We start from the raw sequence: 13,961 nt of genomic DNA on the forward strand, positions 1-13,961 counted from the left end.
GCCCTCAGCTTTGGGACTCCCTCCCTCTCAGCCTCACTTTCCTTCTTTAAGGCTCTCCTTCAAATCCACCAAAGTTTTTGGTCATTAGTTCTGATACCTTACTTGCCATATTTTGCACAATAAGCATCTTGGGAAATTCTAAATTTAAAGTGCTACATAAATACATGTTGTTTATATTATACCTTCTTATTTTTAACAACTCAATACAGAAAGTATGTTATAAAAGTAATTTCAGTGAAGTGATTTAAACAGTTTAAATATAAATTCCACTACTTTTGTATTCCAATCCCTTTACGCTGAAGGTAAACATTCCACTCGCCTTCCAAATTATTTTCGGGTCCAGTTTTTTTTAGTGATTTCTGTACATGGATCACTAACCCTCTCTGCCCACCCACAGTTTCTAACTCCTCAAACTCTTTCAGCAGACATTACTCTTAGTTCTACCTGTTGTCGGTTAAATGGACCTCAACAACTGAATCCTGATCCTCCTCCCACTCCAAGTTCATCACTGGTCACATAGAGTTGTTTAAACCATGGCAGCTAACAGGCAACATAACCTTCAGAAATCTGGTCTCAACTGCAGGGAACAGTATTTATCCCACTGACTATTCTGTGCCCTACCATTACCACCACCTTTTTCACACACTCACTTAAATGGCTTCCTGCATCACGCTGCTGTGCTCAGTTTGTCCATGTATCCTGTAAATCCTTGTTCTCATCCAGCCAGGTAGCAAGTATGTCATACTCGTTGATCAAAGTCAAGGGTCAAGGCCCCTCCATTACTAAATCCTGGATCGCCCAACCTCCCTGACTCGCAACCGCACCCTCCTGTCTGTGATCTTTGGTCAATTCTAAAGTTCCACTTAACATAAAGGGCAAGCCTGCTTCTTGGAACAAAGTGTCTGGGGAACTATTCCCCTGCCCTGATGCTTCATAAAGTCTACAGTTCGGACTGCAACACAGCAACTCTGAACTAAAGTTCTTTGTGCTAGAGAAATGGTTCACTGACCTGGCAGAGCTCTCCACAAACATTCACATGCTTCAGCCACAGTACATCACCATGCTTTTCTAACCTTATTTATTTATTGATTTGATTTGTTAATTTTTATTGAATCAATGATTTTTGTTTTATTATTAACTGATTTATCGAGTTTAAGTTACTAATTTAGTAACTAATGTAATTGCAAGTTAGTATCCTAGCTTTGATAAAAAACTGTAATGCTTAGCAAGCAATAAATAATCTACCTGCTGTCCTGTGACATCCCTTTTTAGTTCCTAGTATCCCAAATGCCAAGAATTCACGTTGTCTCCTATCAGGTGCTAGTTATTGCCATCACTCCTTTTCAATCCCTGATACTTAGGGCTATGTCAACATGACATGATATATTAAAAATTGTATGTATGAAAACTTTATTCTCTTGAAATGAACTTTCTGCTGAACTAAAATGGTTGGCTGCTACAAGCCACAAGACCACAGGGTTGATCCTTTGTTCTGAAGCTACCAACAGGAGCTACAAAAACAAAAGCATCCTCATCAGTATGGAATCTCACGCCCAATTGTCGGGATATTATAATCCCATGTCCAGGGGACTCTCAGATTGAAATTTGTTGGGCTGGATTCTCCACACCCCGATGCCGAAATCGCAGCCGCGCCGGGGCGAAGAATTCAGCTTGACGCAGAAATCGGGACCGGCGCCAGTTCGCCGATTCTTCGAGCACCGAAAAGCGGCGTACTCGGGGAGTACGCCACGCCGCTTGGGGCCATTGCCAGAGGCTCGCTCCGACATGCTCCGCCCCCGACCGGCCGAAGTCCCAATGGCGTGGAACTAACCTGGGCGTGTCGCGCGGCAGCTGCAGACTCCATCCACGGCCGCCCTGGTCAGGGGCAGGCCGATCTGAGGCCAGGGAGGACCTTATAGGTGGCCGGGGAATGAATGTGCGGGGGGTTGAGGTTCGGGCATGTGGCCAATCGAGGGTCTCTTTTTCGGGTTCAGCTCTACCGTCCGAATCTGCCATGGCGCGGCCGCCGGAGGCCGTCACCGTGCGCATGCGCGGCCTCTGACCCGGATGTGCGGGGACTGTATCTGCAGCAAAAGCTGAGAGATTTACTCCGGGTCCCTGCTAGCCCCCTGCAGGGCTGGGAATTCGGGTCCCTTTAATCCAGGATTTTCAGGAGTAAAACTATACCGTTTTGACGCCGGTGTGGGGACATAGTCCCAATAATGGAGAAACCAGCCCATTATGTCTGCAGAGCTGTTAACAGACTCATCTCACACCTGGGACTGTCCAGGTCCATTTCAAAAGGGATCATTGAGGGGACAATGGATACCATTTGTATCTTGATTTGCTTACCTCTCTAATGAAGCAAGAGGCTCTGTCCCGACAACCGTTTCCTGACAAAAGACCCTCGAAATGGATGGTAACTCTTTCAAACTCCAATAGTTGGGACATTATCAATTCTGAAGACAAAGCCAGTTCCGGACACTGGATAAACATCCCTATTCAAATCATTGTGGCGAAAGACGGTCATGTGACTTGGGTGAGTAATTTGAAATCTCAATATTCCTTTGAGAATTGGAAATCATCGGTCTGCTGTTTAATATTCAGCCGTTGAACACCAAGAAGAAGGACTCCTGCCTGCTCCTAGAAGCCTGTCTCTGCTAGAAGGTTTCTTATAATCACCTGAAGAACTGACCCAGCCAATGTGTATCAACTTCATCTTGTGTATTAGCACTAATTGTAAAGAGAACTCTATAACCCCAGCTGAACTCGAGCTCCAACATGAAAGAACCCCGCGTTGGAATCTGCCTCTGATTATCACATGAACTAACATTAATTTCTGTGGCTCTTGTATTGTTACTGTCCATAGTTGTAAAACTTTCTTTTCTCGCCTTTATGTGTGCGTTTGTATGGTGGTGTGAGACATTGCCTCGGGTTTTGAATGTGAATAAACTAACCTTCTGGGTTAATCATAATGGGAGTTTGTTGTGAGTTGTTAGTAAATTGAATTACACAAATAATGGGTTTGGAAAAACACGCCACAACCTACTTTGAAAATAATTCCAAAAACCTCTTTGATTTATAGACAGTTGGTGAGAGGAATGAAATTCAGTTTGCCTGTCTGTCCTGTCTGTAACAGCACGCCTACTAAATTTATGTCACCGGTAAATTTATAGTGAAAAGATAACAACTGCTCCCTGAAGTATTAGCTGTCACATTTTTTCCAATTATCCCTACTCTCGACATTGTCTCCTATCAGTTCTCTATTCATGTCAAAAGGTTACCTTCAATTCCATGTGCTTCCATTTCTGCTAACAATCTCTTCTGCGGAAATAGCCTGGAAATTATTTGTAAAGCTGAATAGTGGTTTAAAATTCTGGATGATATGCAGTGGTCATCTGAGTAAGATGGTGTAAAAAGAAAATTAAATGAATAAATAGTGCACAGTAACTCGATCAAACAGCTCCAAAATGGATGAAGTGCCACTTGCATGGAAAAAGCTGGTTGGGTAATGGCTCAGGCCTGAAGTTGCCAAAGTCAAGGTTCAGACCAGACACATGCAGAAATCATGTTAAGGTTGGGTGGAATAGTTTAAAAGGATAATCATGGAAAGGTTAAAGTGGGAATGGCAGAGGTTCAGCTATGAAAGGCTTTCAGCGAGGTTAGCATTACATTTGCTGATACAGCAATTGGTTCTTGAAATACTTTTAAGGGGAATCATAGAATTTACATTGCAGAAGGGAGCTGGTGGCATAGTGATATTGTCACTGGACTAGTCATCCAGAGAATCAGGGCAATGCCAGAGAGCCAGGGCAATGCTCTGGGGACCCAGGTTCAAATCCTACCATTGTGGATGGTGAAATTTGAATTCAATAAACGTCTGGAATTTTATAGTCTAATGATGACCATGAAACCCATGTTGCTTGTTGTAAACACCCATCTGGTTCACTTATGTCTTTTAGTGAAGGAAATTGGTCTGGCTTACAGCAATGTGGTTGACATTGCTGCAAGGCCAATTAGGGAGGGGCAATAAACTTGTACAAAAGCAAATTACTGAGGATGCAGGAATCTGAAACAAAAACAGAAAATGCTGGACAATCTCAGCAGGGCTGACAGCATCTGTGGAGAGAGAACAGAGCCAATGCTTTGACTCTGGATGACTCTCCGTCAAAACATTTATGTGAAAAAAACTTTATATTTCCAATAAAGGGGCAATTTTGGTGTGGCCAATTCGTCTACCCTGCACATCTTCTTGGGTTGTGGGGGTGAGACCCACGCAGACATGGGGAGAATGTGCAAACTCCACATGGACAATGACCCGTGGCCGGGATCGAACCCAGGTCCTCAGTGCTGTGAAGCAGCAGTACTAACCACTGTGTCACCGTGCTAACCTTGCCTGAAATGCATTTCACTCAGCAATTTATCACATCTTTCCCATTTTCTGAGAATTACACATCCGTTGCACATGAACCATGGGCGGGATTCTGCGGGAACCGGCGGGGCGGGCAACTCCGGCGCGAAGGAGTGGCGTGAACCACTCTGGCGTCGGGCCGGCCCAAAGGTGCGGAATCCTCCGCACCTTCAGGGGCTAGGCCGGCGCCGGAATGGTTTGTGCCGTGTCGGCCGGCGGGGAAGGGGCTTGGCGCCACGCCAACCGGCGCTTAAAGGCCTCCGCCGGCCGGCGCGAGTTGGCGCATGCGCGAGAGCACCAGCGTGTGGTCCCACCAGCAAATATTTGGTGTAATATACGGCGGCGGGACTGGGCGAAAACGGGTGGCCACTCGGCCCATCGCGGGCCGGAGAATCGCCGGGGGGCCGCTGCCAGCGGCCACCGACCGGCGCGGTGCAATTCCTGCCCTCGCCAAATCCCCGGCGCCGGAGAATTCGGCCGCCGGAGGGGGCTGGATTCACGCCGCCACCCGGCGATTCTTCGACCCGGCAGGGGGTCGGAGAATCCCGTCCCATGTCTCTGTTGGTCGAATGCCTGACTTGATGTTCACACATTGGCCTTCCCTCTCATAGAATTTACAGCGCAGAAGGAGGCCATTCGGCCCATCGTGTCTGCACCGGCTCTTGGAAAGAGCACCCTACCCAAGGTCAACACCTCCACCCTATCCCCATAACCCAGTAACCCCACCCACCACTAAGGGCAATTTTGGACACTAAGGGCAATTTATCATGGCCAATCCATCTAACCTGCACATCTTTGGACTGTGGGAGGAAACCGGAGCACCCGGAGGAAACCCACGCAGACACGGGGAGGATGTGCAGACTCCGCACAGACAGTGACCCAAGCCGGAATCGAACCTGGGACCCTGGAGCTGTGAAGCAATTGTGCCATCCACAATGCTACCGTGCTGCCCCTACCCTACTTAGTTTTGTTCAATCCTACAGTGGGAATAGCTTTTAATTTCCAATTTTGGGTCTGATATGCAGATGCTGTGTATTTCCAACTGTCACTGGTTTTCTTTTAGATCTTTCTCTCTACCCGTGTCCAATATACTTTGTGGTTTGGCCGAAAGTTTGTGTTCCATTCAAGAAAAATCTAAAATTTGCTAAGTGCCTGATGTGGTAAATGAAGGCCTACAGAACAATGTGACTGATAGATGGAATACATCCTTCTGATTATAAAGTGGGGATTTTAATGAACAAAACTGTTACAATTCCTCCCAAGACTTTTACTATGCATTCTGAGCCAAAAGGTAGATTCCAAGGCCTCAAGAATTGAAATTGAAATCTCCCTTTGTCCCATGAATAAAAGGGAATTTCTTGCTATTGGCAAACATCTGTCCACTCTGACAGACAATAAAGTTTATCGAACCATAGAATTCCTACAGTACAGAATGAGGCCATTCAGCCCATTCGATTTGCAGCTCTCTGAAAGAACACCCCACCTAGACCCACTCCCCCACCCCATCACTATAACCTGAAACCTCATCTACCCTAGACATCTTTGGGCACTAAGGGTCAATTTATCATGGCCATCTAAGCTGCACATCTTTGGACTGTGGGAGGAAATCGGAGCACCTGGAAGAAACCCATGCAGGCACGAGGAGAATGTGCAAACTCCACATAGACAGCCACGCAAGGCCGGAATTGAACCCGGATCTCTGGCGCTATGAGGCAGCAGTGCTAACCACTATAGCGCCAAGTCATTCCATTCCAACCAAACTTATTGGCCTGGAATTTCCACTTCGTTGCTCCATGCCTTTTGACACAATTCACCTGAAATCTGCACAGCTAGTGAAAAAGGTCATAGAATTTTAAGCGTAAATTATGTTGAGTTTCTGCATTTGTTTAATGTTGAGACTGTACCCACTGAACTGGTCATACTTCCACAGTGAATTAATCACCATTGGGAGTTTTCCACTAACATCACTCATTTCCGGGCCTTCAAGGAGGCTCCAAAATTAAACTAGTTTGTTTAGGCACCAGGTCACTAACATGAGCAATTTAGAAGCTTTGGAATAACTGCGTTTTTCAATTTAAAAAATCAAGAAACTGACCACTGAACTCCACTATATAACAAGGAAATAGATCTGCATGTTGTTGAAAGTTATTATCAGTAATTTAGAACCAGGTAACTCGCAAGAGGAAGATTGACACTAATCAAAAATGCTTATTTTTTTGTGATAAAGAGTGGCATGGTGGCCCAGTAGTTAGCACTGCTGCCGCACAGCTCCAGGGACCCAGGTTCAATTATTTTCTCAGATGACTGCCTGTGTGGAGTTTGTACGTTCTCCCCGTGTCTGCGAGGGTTTCCTCCGGGTGCTCCGGTTTCCTCCAATAATCCAAAGATGTGCAGGTTAGGTGGATTGGCCATCTAAATTGCCCTGAGTGTCCAAAAGGGTAGGTAGGGTTATGGGGATGGGGTGGAGGCGTGGGCTTAAGTAGGTTGCTCCTTCAAAGGGTCGGTGCACTCTTGATGGGCCGAATGGTTTCCTTCTGCACTGTTGGGAATCTATGACTATGAAACCTGTTTTCAGCTGTATTAGCCAAACTGCAGGATTTGTTTTTAAAAATTACCTTTTAAAACACTACCTGATTGCACTGGCTTATTGCAGGTTTCTCATTTTTTATTTCTTTGTTGGTGGGATGTGGGTCTCGTTGGCTAGGCCCACATTTATCGCGAGAAATATGTGTGGTAGTATGCATTAGGGGTCATGTCGGACTGTGAAGCCGTGATGTCATTGGCTGACAGATCCCGGGTCCAGTTGGCCGTTGACCTCTAGCTCCGCCCTGAAGGCGGAGTATAAGAACCAGGAGTCCTCCCCCGCAGGCCAGTCTACTACTGTACTGCGGGGGAACAGTCACGCTTAATAAAGCCTCATCGACTTCACTCTATTCATCTCTCGGAGTCTTTGTGCGCTACAATTTATTAAGTGTGACTAAAGGACTATGGAGCTCAGGATCATCCCGGAATGCCTGAGGATCAGCCCCCATGCAGTGAACGCAGCAGCAGCTTTCAAGCACTGGCAGACTTGTTTCGAGGCCTACCTCAGAACGGCCCCCGGCCGGGTCACAGAAGACCAAAAACTACAGGTCCTGCACTCGAGGTTAAGCACGGAGATTTTCTCTCTCATCGAAGACGCAGATGATTTCCAGACGGCGTTCGCAGCACTAAAAAGTCTCTATGTTCGCCCAGTAAACCAGTAAACCAGATCTACGCTTGCTATCAACTCGCAACGAGACGGCAAAGTCCCGGAGAATCGATAGATGAATTCTACGCCGCGCTACTAATTTTGGGACGGGCCTGCAGCTGCCCGCCGGTGAACGCAAATGAACACACGGACATGTTAATGCGCGATGCTTTTGTGGCAGGTATGAACTCTTCCCAAATCCGCCAAAGACTTTTAGAAAAAGAGTTGCTAGGACTCTCAGAGGCACGGGCCCTAGCAGCCTCCCTGGACGTGGCCGCGCGAAACGCCCGAGCCTACGGCCCCGACCGCGCGGCAGCCCATTGGGCTCCGTACGCACCCGTCGCGACAAACCCCCCCCCCCCCCCCGGACACCCCACAGGCTTGCGCGGTTCAAACGCCAAGTCGCACCGGGGGAGCCCGCTGCTATTTCTGCGGCCAGGCGAAACACCCCCGGCAGCGCTGCCCGGCCCGCGCAGCGATCTGAAAGAGCTGCGGGAAAAAGGGCCATTTCGCGGCTGTGTGCCGGTCCCGGGAGGTCGCCGCTGTCCCAGGGGAACAGGGAGCCCTGCACGCCTTTTACGCTCCCCAACCCCCCCCAGCGCCCCATGTACGACCCGCAGGCGCAACCACTTTGGGTCCCGACCACCGCTCTCCCCGGAGAAGAGGGAGTTCTGCGCGTCTCTAACACTCCCCAACCCCCCCTCCCCCCCCGCGCCCCATGTATGACCCGCCGGCGCTACCACTTTGGGTCCCGGCCACCGCTGTCCCCAGAGAAGAGGGAGTCCTGCGTGTTCCTAACGCTCCCCAACCCCCCCCCAGCGCCCCATGTGCGACCCGCAGGCGCCGCCATTTTGGGTCCCGGCCACCACGAGGGGAGGAGGGGCGCCGCCATCTTGGACCACCCCAGACCTGTGCGACGCATGGGGGTGGCCATTTTGTCCACCCCGCCGCCATCTTGTGACCCCCCAGCCATGTGCGATGCATGGGGGCAGCCATCTTGTTCACCCCCGACGCCATCTTGGACGGCAACAACGGACCCCAGTGTCGACGGCTCCACGGGGTTCAAAGAAGACGCTCAACCATTACGACCACGTCTGGCTTCAATGACGCTGGATCAAGCACGGCCCCGGACGCTCCAGACGACGACGACAACGGTGCTGATAAACGGGCACGAGACACCATGCCTGGTCGACTCCGGGAGCACGGAGAGCTTTATCCACCCCGACACGGTAAGACGCTGTTCTTTGACCATCCGTCCCAGCGCACAAAAGATTTCCCTAGCTGCAGGATCCCACTCCGTACAGATCAAAGGCTTCTGCATAGTTACCCTAACGGTGCAAGGGAGGGAGTTCAAAAACTACAGGCTCTACGTCCTTCCCCAACTCTGCGCCCCCACATTACTGGGATTAGACTTCCAGTGCAATCTACAGAGCCTAACCTTCAAATTCGGCGGCCCAATACCCCCACTCACTATCTGCGGCCTCGCAACCCTCAAGGTTCAACCCCATCCTTGTTTGCAAACCTCACACCGGATTGCAAACCCGTTGCCACTAGGAGCAGACGGTACAGCGCCCAGGACCGGACCTTCATTCGGTCCGAAGTCCAGCAGCTACTGAAGGAAGGCATAATCCAGGCCAGCAATAGTCCTTGGAGAGCACAGGTGGTAGTAGTAAAGACAGGGGAGAAGCAAAGGATGGTCATAGACTATAGCCAGACCATCAACAGGTACACACAACTAGACGCGTACCCTCTCCCCCGCATATCCGACATGGTCAATCGGATTGCCCAATATAAGGTCTTCTCCACCGTGGATCTCAAGTCCGCCTAACATCAGCTCCCCATCCGCCCAAGTGACCGCAAGTACACAGCCTTCGAGGCAGACGGGCGATTATACCCCTTCCTAAGGGTCCTATTTGGCGTCACAAACGGGGTCTCGGTCTTCCAAAGAGAGATGGACCGAATGGTTGATCAACACGGGTTGCAGGCCACGTTCCCGTATCTCGACAGTGTAACCATCTGTGGCTACGATCAGCAGGACCACGACGCCAACCTCCAAAAATTCCTCCAGACCGCTAAAGCCTTGAACCTCACGTACAACGAGGACAAGTGCGTTTTTAGCACCAACCGGCTAGCCATCCTGGGCTACGTAGTGCGCAATGGGATAATAGGCCCCGACCCCGAATGTATGCGCCCCCTCATGGAATTTCCCCTCCCGCACTGCTCAAAATCCCTAAAACGCTGCCTGGGGTTCTTTTCATACTACGCCCAGTGGGTCCCCCAGTATGCAGACAAGGCCCGCCCCCTAATACAGACCACGACCTTCCCTCTGTCGACAGAGGCTTGCCAGGCCTTCAGCCGCATCAAAGCGGATATCGCAAAGGCCACGATGCGCGCCATCGACGAGTCCCTCCCCTTCCAGGTCGAGAGCGACGCCTCCGACGTAGCTCTAGCGGCCACCCTTAACCAAGCGGGCAGACCCGTGGCCTTTTTCTCCCGAACCCTCCAGGCTTCAGAAATCCGCCACTCCTCAGTGGAAAAGGAAGCCCAAGCCATAGTGGAAGCGGTGCGACATTGGAGGCATTACCTGGCCGGCAGGAGATTCACTCTCCTCACGGACCAACGGTCGGTAGCCTTCATGTTCGATAATGCACAGCGGGGCAAAATCAAAAACGACAAGATCTTAAGGTGGAGGATCGAGCTCTCCACCTTCAACTACGAGATCTTGTATCGTCCCGGAAAGCTGAACGAGCCGTCCGATGCCCTATCCCGCGGCACATGTGCCAACGCACAAATTAACCGCCTCCAAACCCTCCACGAGTACCTCTGCCACCCGGGGGTCACTCGGTTCTACCACTTTATTAAGTCCCGCAACCTCCCATACTCTTTGGAGGAGGTCCGTACAGTCACAAGGAACTGCCACATCTGCGCAGAGTGCAAACTGCATTTTTTCAGGCCGGATGGTGCGCACCTGATTAAGGCTTCCCGCCCCTTTGAACGCCTTAGTCTGGATTTCAAAGGACCCCTCCCCTCCACCGACCGCAACACATACTTCCTGAATGTGGTGGACGAGTACTCCCGCTTCCCATTCGCCATCCCCTGCCCTGACATGACCGCGGCCACAGTCATTAAAGCCCTGAACACCATATTCACACTGTTCGGTTGCCCCGCATACGTCCACAGCGACAGGGGGTCCTCCTTCATGAGTGACAAGCTGCGCCAGTTCCTGCTCAGCAACGGTATAGCCTCGAGCAGGACGACCAGCTACAACCCCCGGGGGAACGGGCAAGTAGAGAGGGAGAACGACACGGTCTGGAAGACCGTCCTACTGGCCCGACGGTCCAGGGACCTCCCAGTTTCACGGTGGCAGGAGGTCCTCCCGGACGCCCTCCACTCCATCCGGTCACTACTGTGTACTAGCACTAACCAAACGCCTCATGAGCGCCTCCTTGTCTTCCCCAGGAAGTCCTCCTCTGGAACGTCGCTGCCGACCTGGCTGGCGGCCCCAGGACCCATCTTGCTCCGAAAACATGTGCGGGCGCACAAGTTGGACCCGTTGGTCGAAAGGGTTCACCTCCTTCACGCGAACCCGCAGTACGCTTACGTGGAGTACCCCGACGGCCGACAGGACACGGTCTCCCTGCAAGATCTGGCGCCCGCCGGCAACACACACACCCCCCCCCCGACACCAATCACCCCCTCCCTGCCACCGCCGCACCCCGCGACCGCCCCCTTCCCAGGAGGATCGGTCCTCCTCCCAGGCCCGACCAGGAGTGAAGCCCAAGCTGAAACCGTAAGGCTCCCGGAGACGACAACACCGGAACAAGCACCACCACCACCACCGGGGCCGAGGCGATCGACACGGATGACCAGACCGCCCGACCGACTCGTGGCGTTGATCTAGCACTACAATATGTGGACTTTTAACAAGAACATTTTGTCTTTTTCTCCTGACGATTACTGTAAATAGTTCGAATCAAAAAAAACCTTGTACATACTGTAATAACATGCAAAAGTTTTCCTCCCAGGACCAGCCTTGTAAACCCTTACCACCATGCGAAGCATCACCCCGCCGGGTTCATTTTTAACAAGGGGTGAATGTGGCAGTATGCATTAGGGGTCATGTGGGACTGTGAAGCCGTGATGTCATTGGCTGACAGATCCCGGGTCCTGGTTGGCCGTTGACCTCTAGCTCCGCCCTGAAGGCGGAGTATAAGAACCAGGAGTCCTCCCCCGCAGGCCAGTCTACTACTGAACTGCGGGGGAACAGTCACGCTTAATAAAGCCTCATCGACTTCACTCTATTCGTCTCTCGGAGTCATTGTGCGCTACAATATGCAAGTGAGCTAGGGAAAGAAAGACTTCTCAAAATGAAAGCAATTTGCATGCCTTTCATGTGGAAACTCTACGCTAATATGACACACAGTCTACAGAGGGATATCGAAAAGTGAGTCGGCAGAAACTTGGCAGATGGAATATAACATAGGAAAATGTGAACTTATACACTTCGGCAGGAAAAATAAAGGAACTGATTATTATTTAAATGGCGTTTGATAAAGTTTCCCATGGCAGGTTGATGGAAAAAGTGAAGTCGTATGGGGTTCAGGGTGTACTAGCTAGATGGATAAAGAACTGGCTGGGCAACAGGAGACAGAGAGTAGTGGTGGAAGGGAGTGTCTCAAAATGGAGGAAGGTGACTAGTGGTGTTCCACAGGGATTCGTGCTCGGACCACTGTTGTTTGTGATATGCATAAATGATCTGGACGTAGGTATAGGTGGTCTCATTAGCAAGTTTGCAGATGATACTAAGATTGGTGGAGTTGCAGATAGCGAGGAGGACTGTCAGAGAATGAAAATGAAAATGAAATGAAAATCGCTTATTGTCACAAGTAGGCTTCAAATGAAGTTACTGTGAAAAGCCCCTAGTCGCCACATTCCGGCGCCTGTTCGGGGAGGCTGTTACGGGAATTGAACCGGAGCCTGCCTCGGTCCGCTTTCAAAGCCAGCAATTTAGCCCTGTGCTAAACAGCCCCAGTTACAGCAAAATATAAATAGATTGGAGAGTTGGGCAGAGAAATGGCAGATGGAGTTCAATCCAGGCAAATGCGAGGTGATGCATTTTGGAAGATCTAATTCAAGAGCGGACTATATGGTCAATGGAAGAGTCCTGGGGAAAATTGATGTACAGAGAGATCTGGGAGTTCAGGTCCATTGTACCCTGAAGGTGGCAACGCAGGTCGATAGAGTGGTCAAGAAGGCATACAGCATGGTTGCCTTCATCGGACGGGGTATTGAGTACAAGAGTCGGCAGGTCATGTTACAGTTGTATAGGACTTTGGTTAGGCTACATTTGGAATACTGCGTGCAGTTCTGGTCGCCACATTACCAGAAGAATGTGGATGATTTAGAGAGGGTGCAGAGGAGGTTCACAAGGATGTTGCCTGGTATGGCGGGTGCTAGCTATGAAGAAAGGTTGAGTAGATTAGGATTGTTTTCGTTGGAAAGACGGAGGTTGAGGGTGGACCTGATTGAGGTCGACAAAATTCTGAGAGGTATGGACAGGGTGGATAGCAACAAGCTTTTTCTAAGAGGTCGATTACAAGGGGTCACGATTTCAAGGTGAGAGGGGGAAAGTTTAAGGGAGATGTGCGTGGAACGTTTTTTACACAGAGGGTGGTGGGTGCCTGGAACGCTTTGCCAGCGGAGGTGGTAGAGGCGGGCACAATAGCATCATTTAAGAGGCATCTAGACAGGTATATGAACGGGCAGGGAACAGAGGGAAGTAGATCCTTGGAAAATAGGTGACAGGTTTAGATGAAAGATCTGGATCGGCGCAGGCTGGGAGGGCCGAAGGGCCTGTTCCTGTGCTGTAATTTTCTTTGTTCTTTGAGAAAGACTGCAGAAAGCTGCAGCACAGAGGGATCTGGAGGTCCATCTGCAGATTAATAAAAAGCAAGCATGCAAGTTCAGCAGGCTTCGGAATGTTGGCTTTTATTTGAAAGGAATTGACTTTAAAATTGGGAAGTCTTGTTAAAACTACACAAGGCACTAGTTAGACCACAGCTGGAATACAGTCAACGGTTTTGGTCCCCTTATCTAAGAAAGATATACTAGCATTGGTGGCAGTCCAGAGAAGGTTCACTAAGTTGCTCCCACGTATGGAGGTATTTTCTTATGAGGAGAGATTGAGTATGTTGGGCCTGTGCTCATTGAAGTTTAGAAGAATGAGCGATGACCTTATTGAGACACAGAGAATTCTCAGGGGGCTTGACAGGGTAAATGCTGAGAGGTTGTTTCCGTGTGGGAGAGTCTAGGACCAGAGGC

At 50.1% G+C, this 13,961-nt stretch overlaps 1 protein-coding gene and 1 long non-coding RNA gene across 2 annotated transcripts in view; one reads left to right on the forward strand and one right to left on the reverse strand.

The window, feature by feature from the left end:
- LOC140430968 (uncharacterized) overlaps nucleotides 1-862 on the reverse strand; it is a 34,356-nt gene extending 33,494 nt beyond the window's left edge. Inside the window, exon 1 of the long non-coding RNA XR_011949583.1 lies at nucleotides 651-862. This is a non-coding gene — a long non-coding RNA (uncharacterized lncRNA). The remainder of the gene's footprint in view (nucleotides 1-650) is intronic.
- Nucleotides 1-13,961, forward strand: part of pdhx (pyruvate dehydrogenase complex component X) — a 494,696-nt gene that overhangs the window by 227,096 nt on the left and 253,639 nt on the right. The gene's annotated exons all lie outside the window — the stretch shown is intronic.

Source organism: Scyliorhinus torazame, chromosome 10 (genome assembly GCF_047496885.1).
Source record: "Scyliorhinus torazame isolate Kashiwa2021f chromosome 10, sScyTor2.1, whole genome shotgun sequence".
Taxonomy (NCBI): domain Eukaryota; kingdom Metazoa; phylum Chordata; class Chondrichthyes; order Carcharhiniformes; family Scyliorhinidae; genus Scyliorhinus; species Scyliorhinus torazame.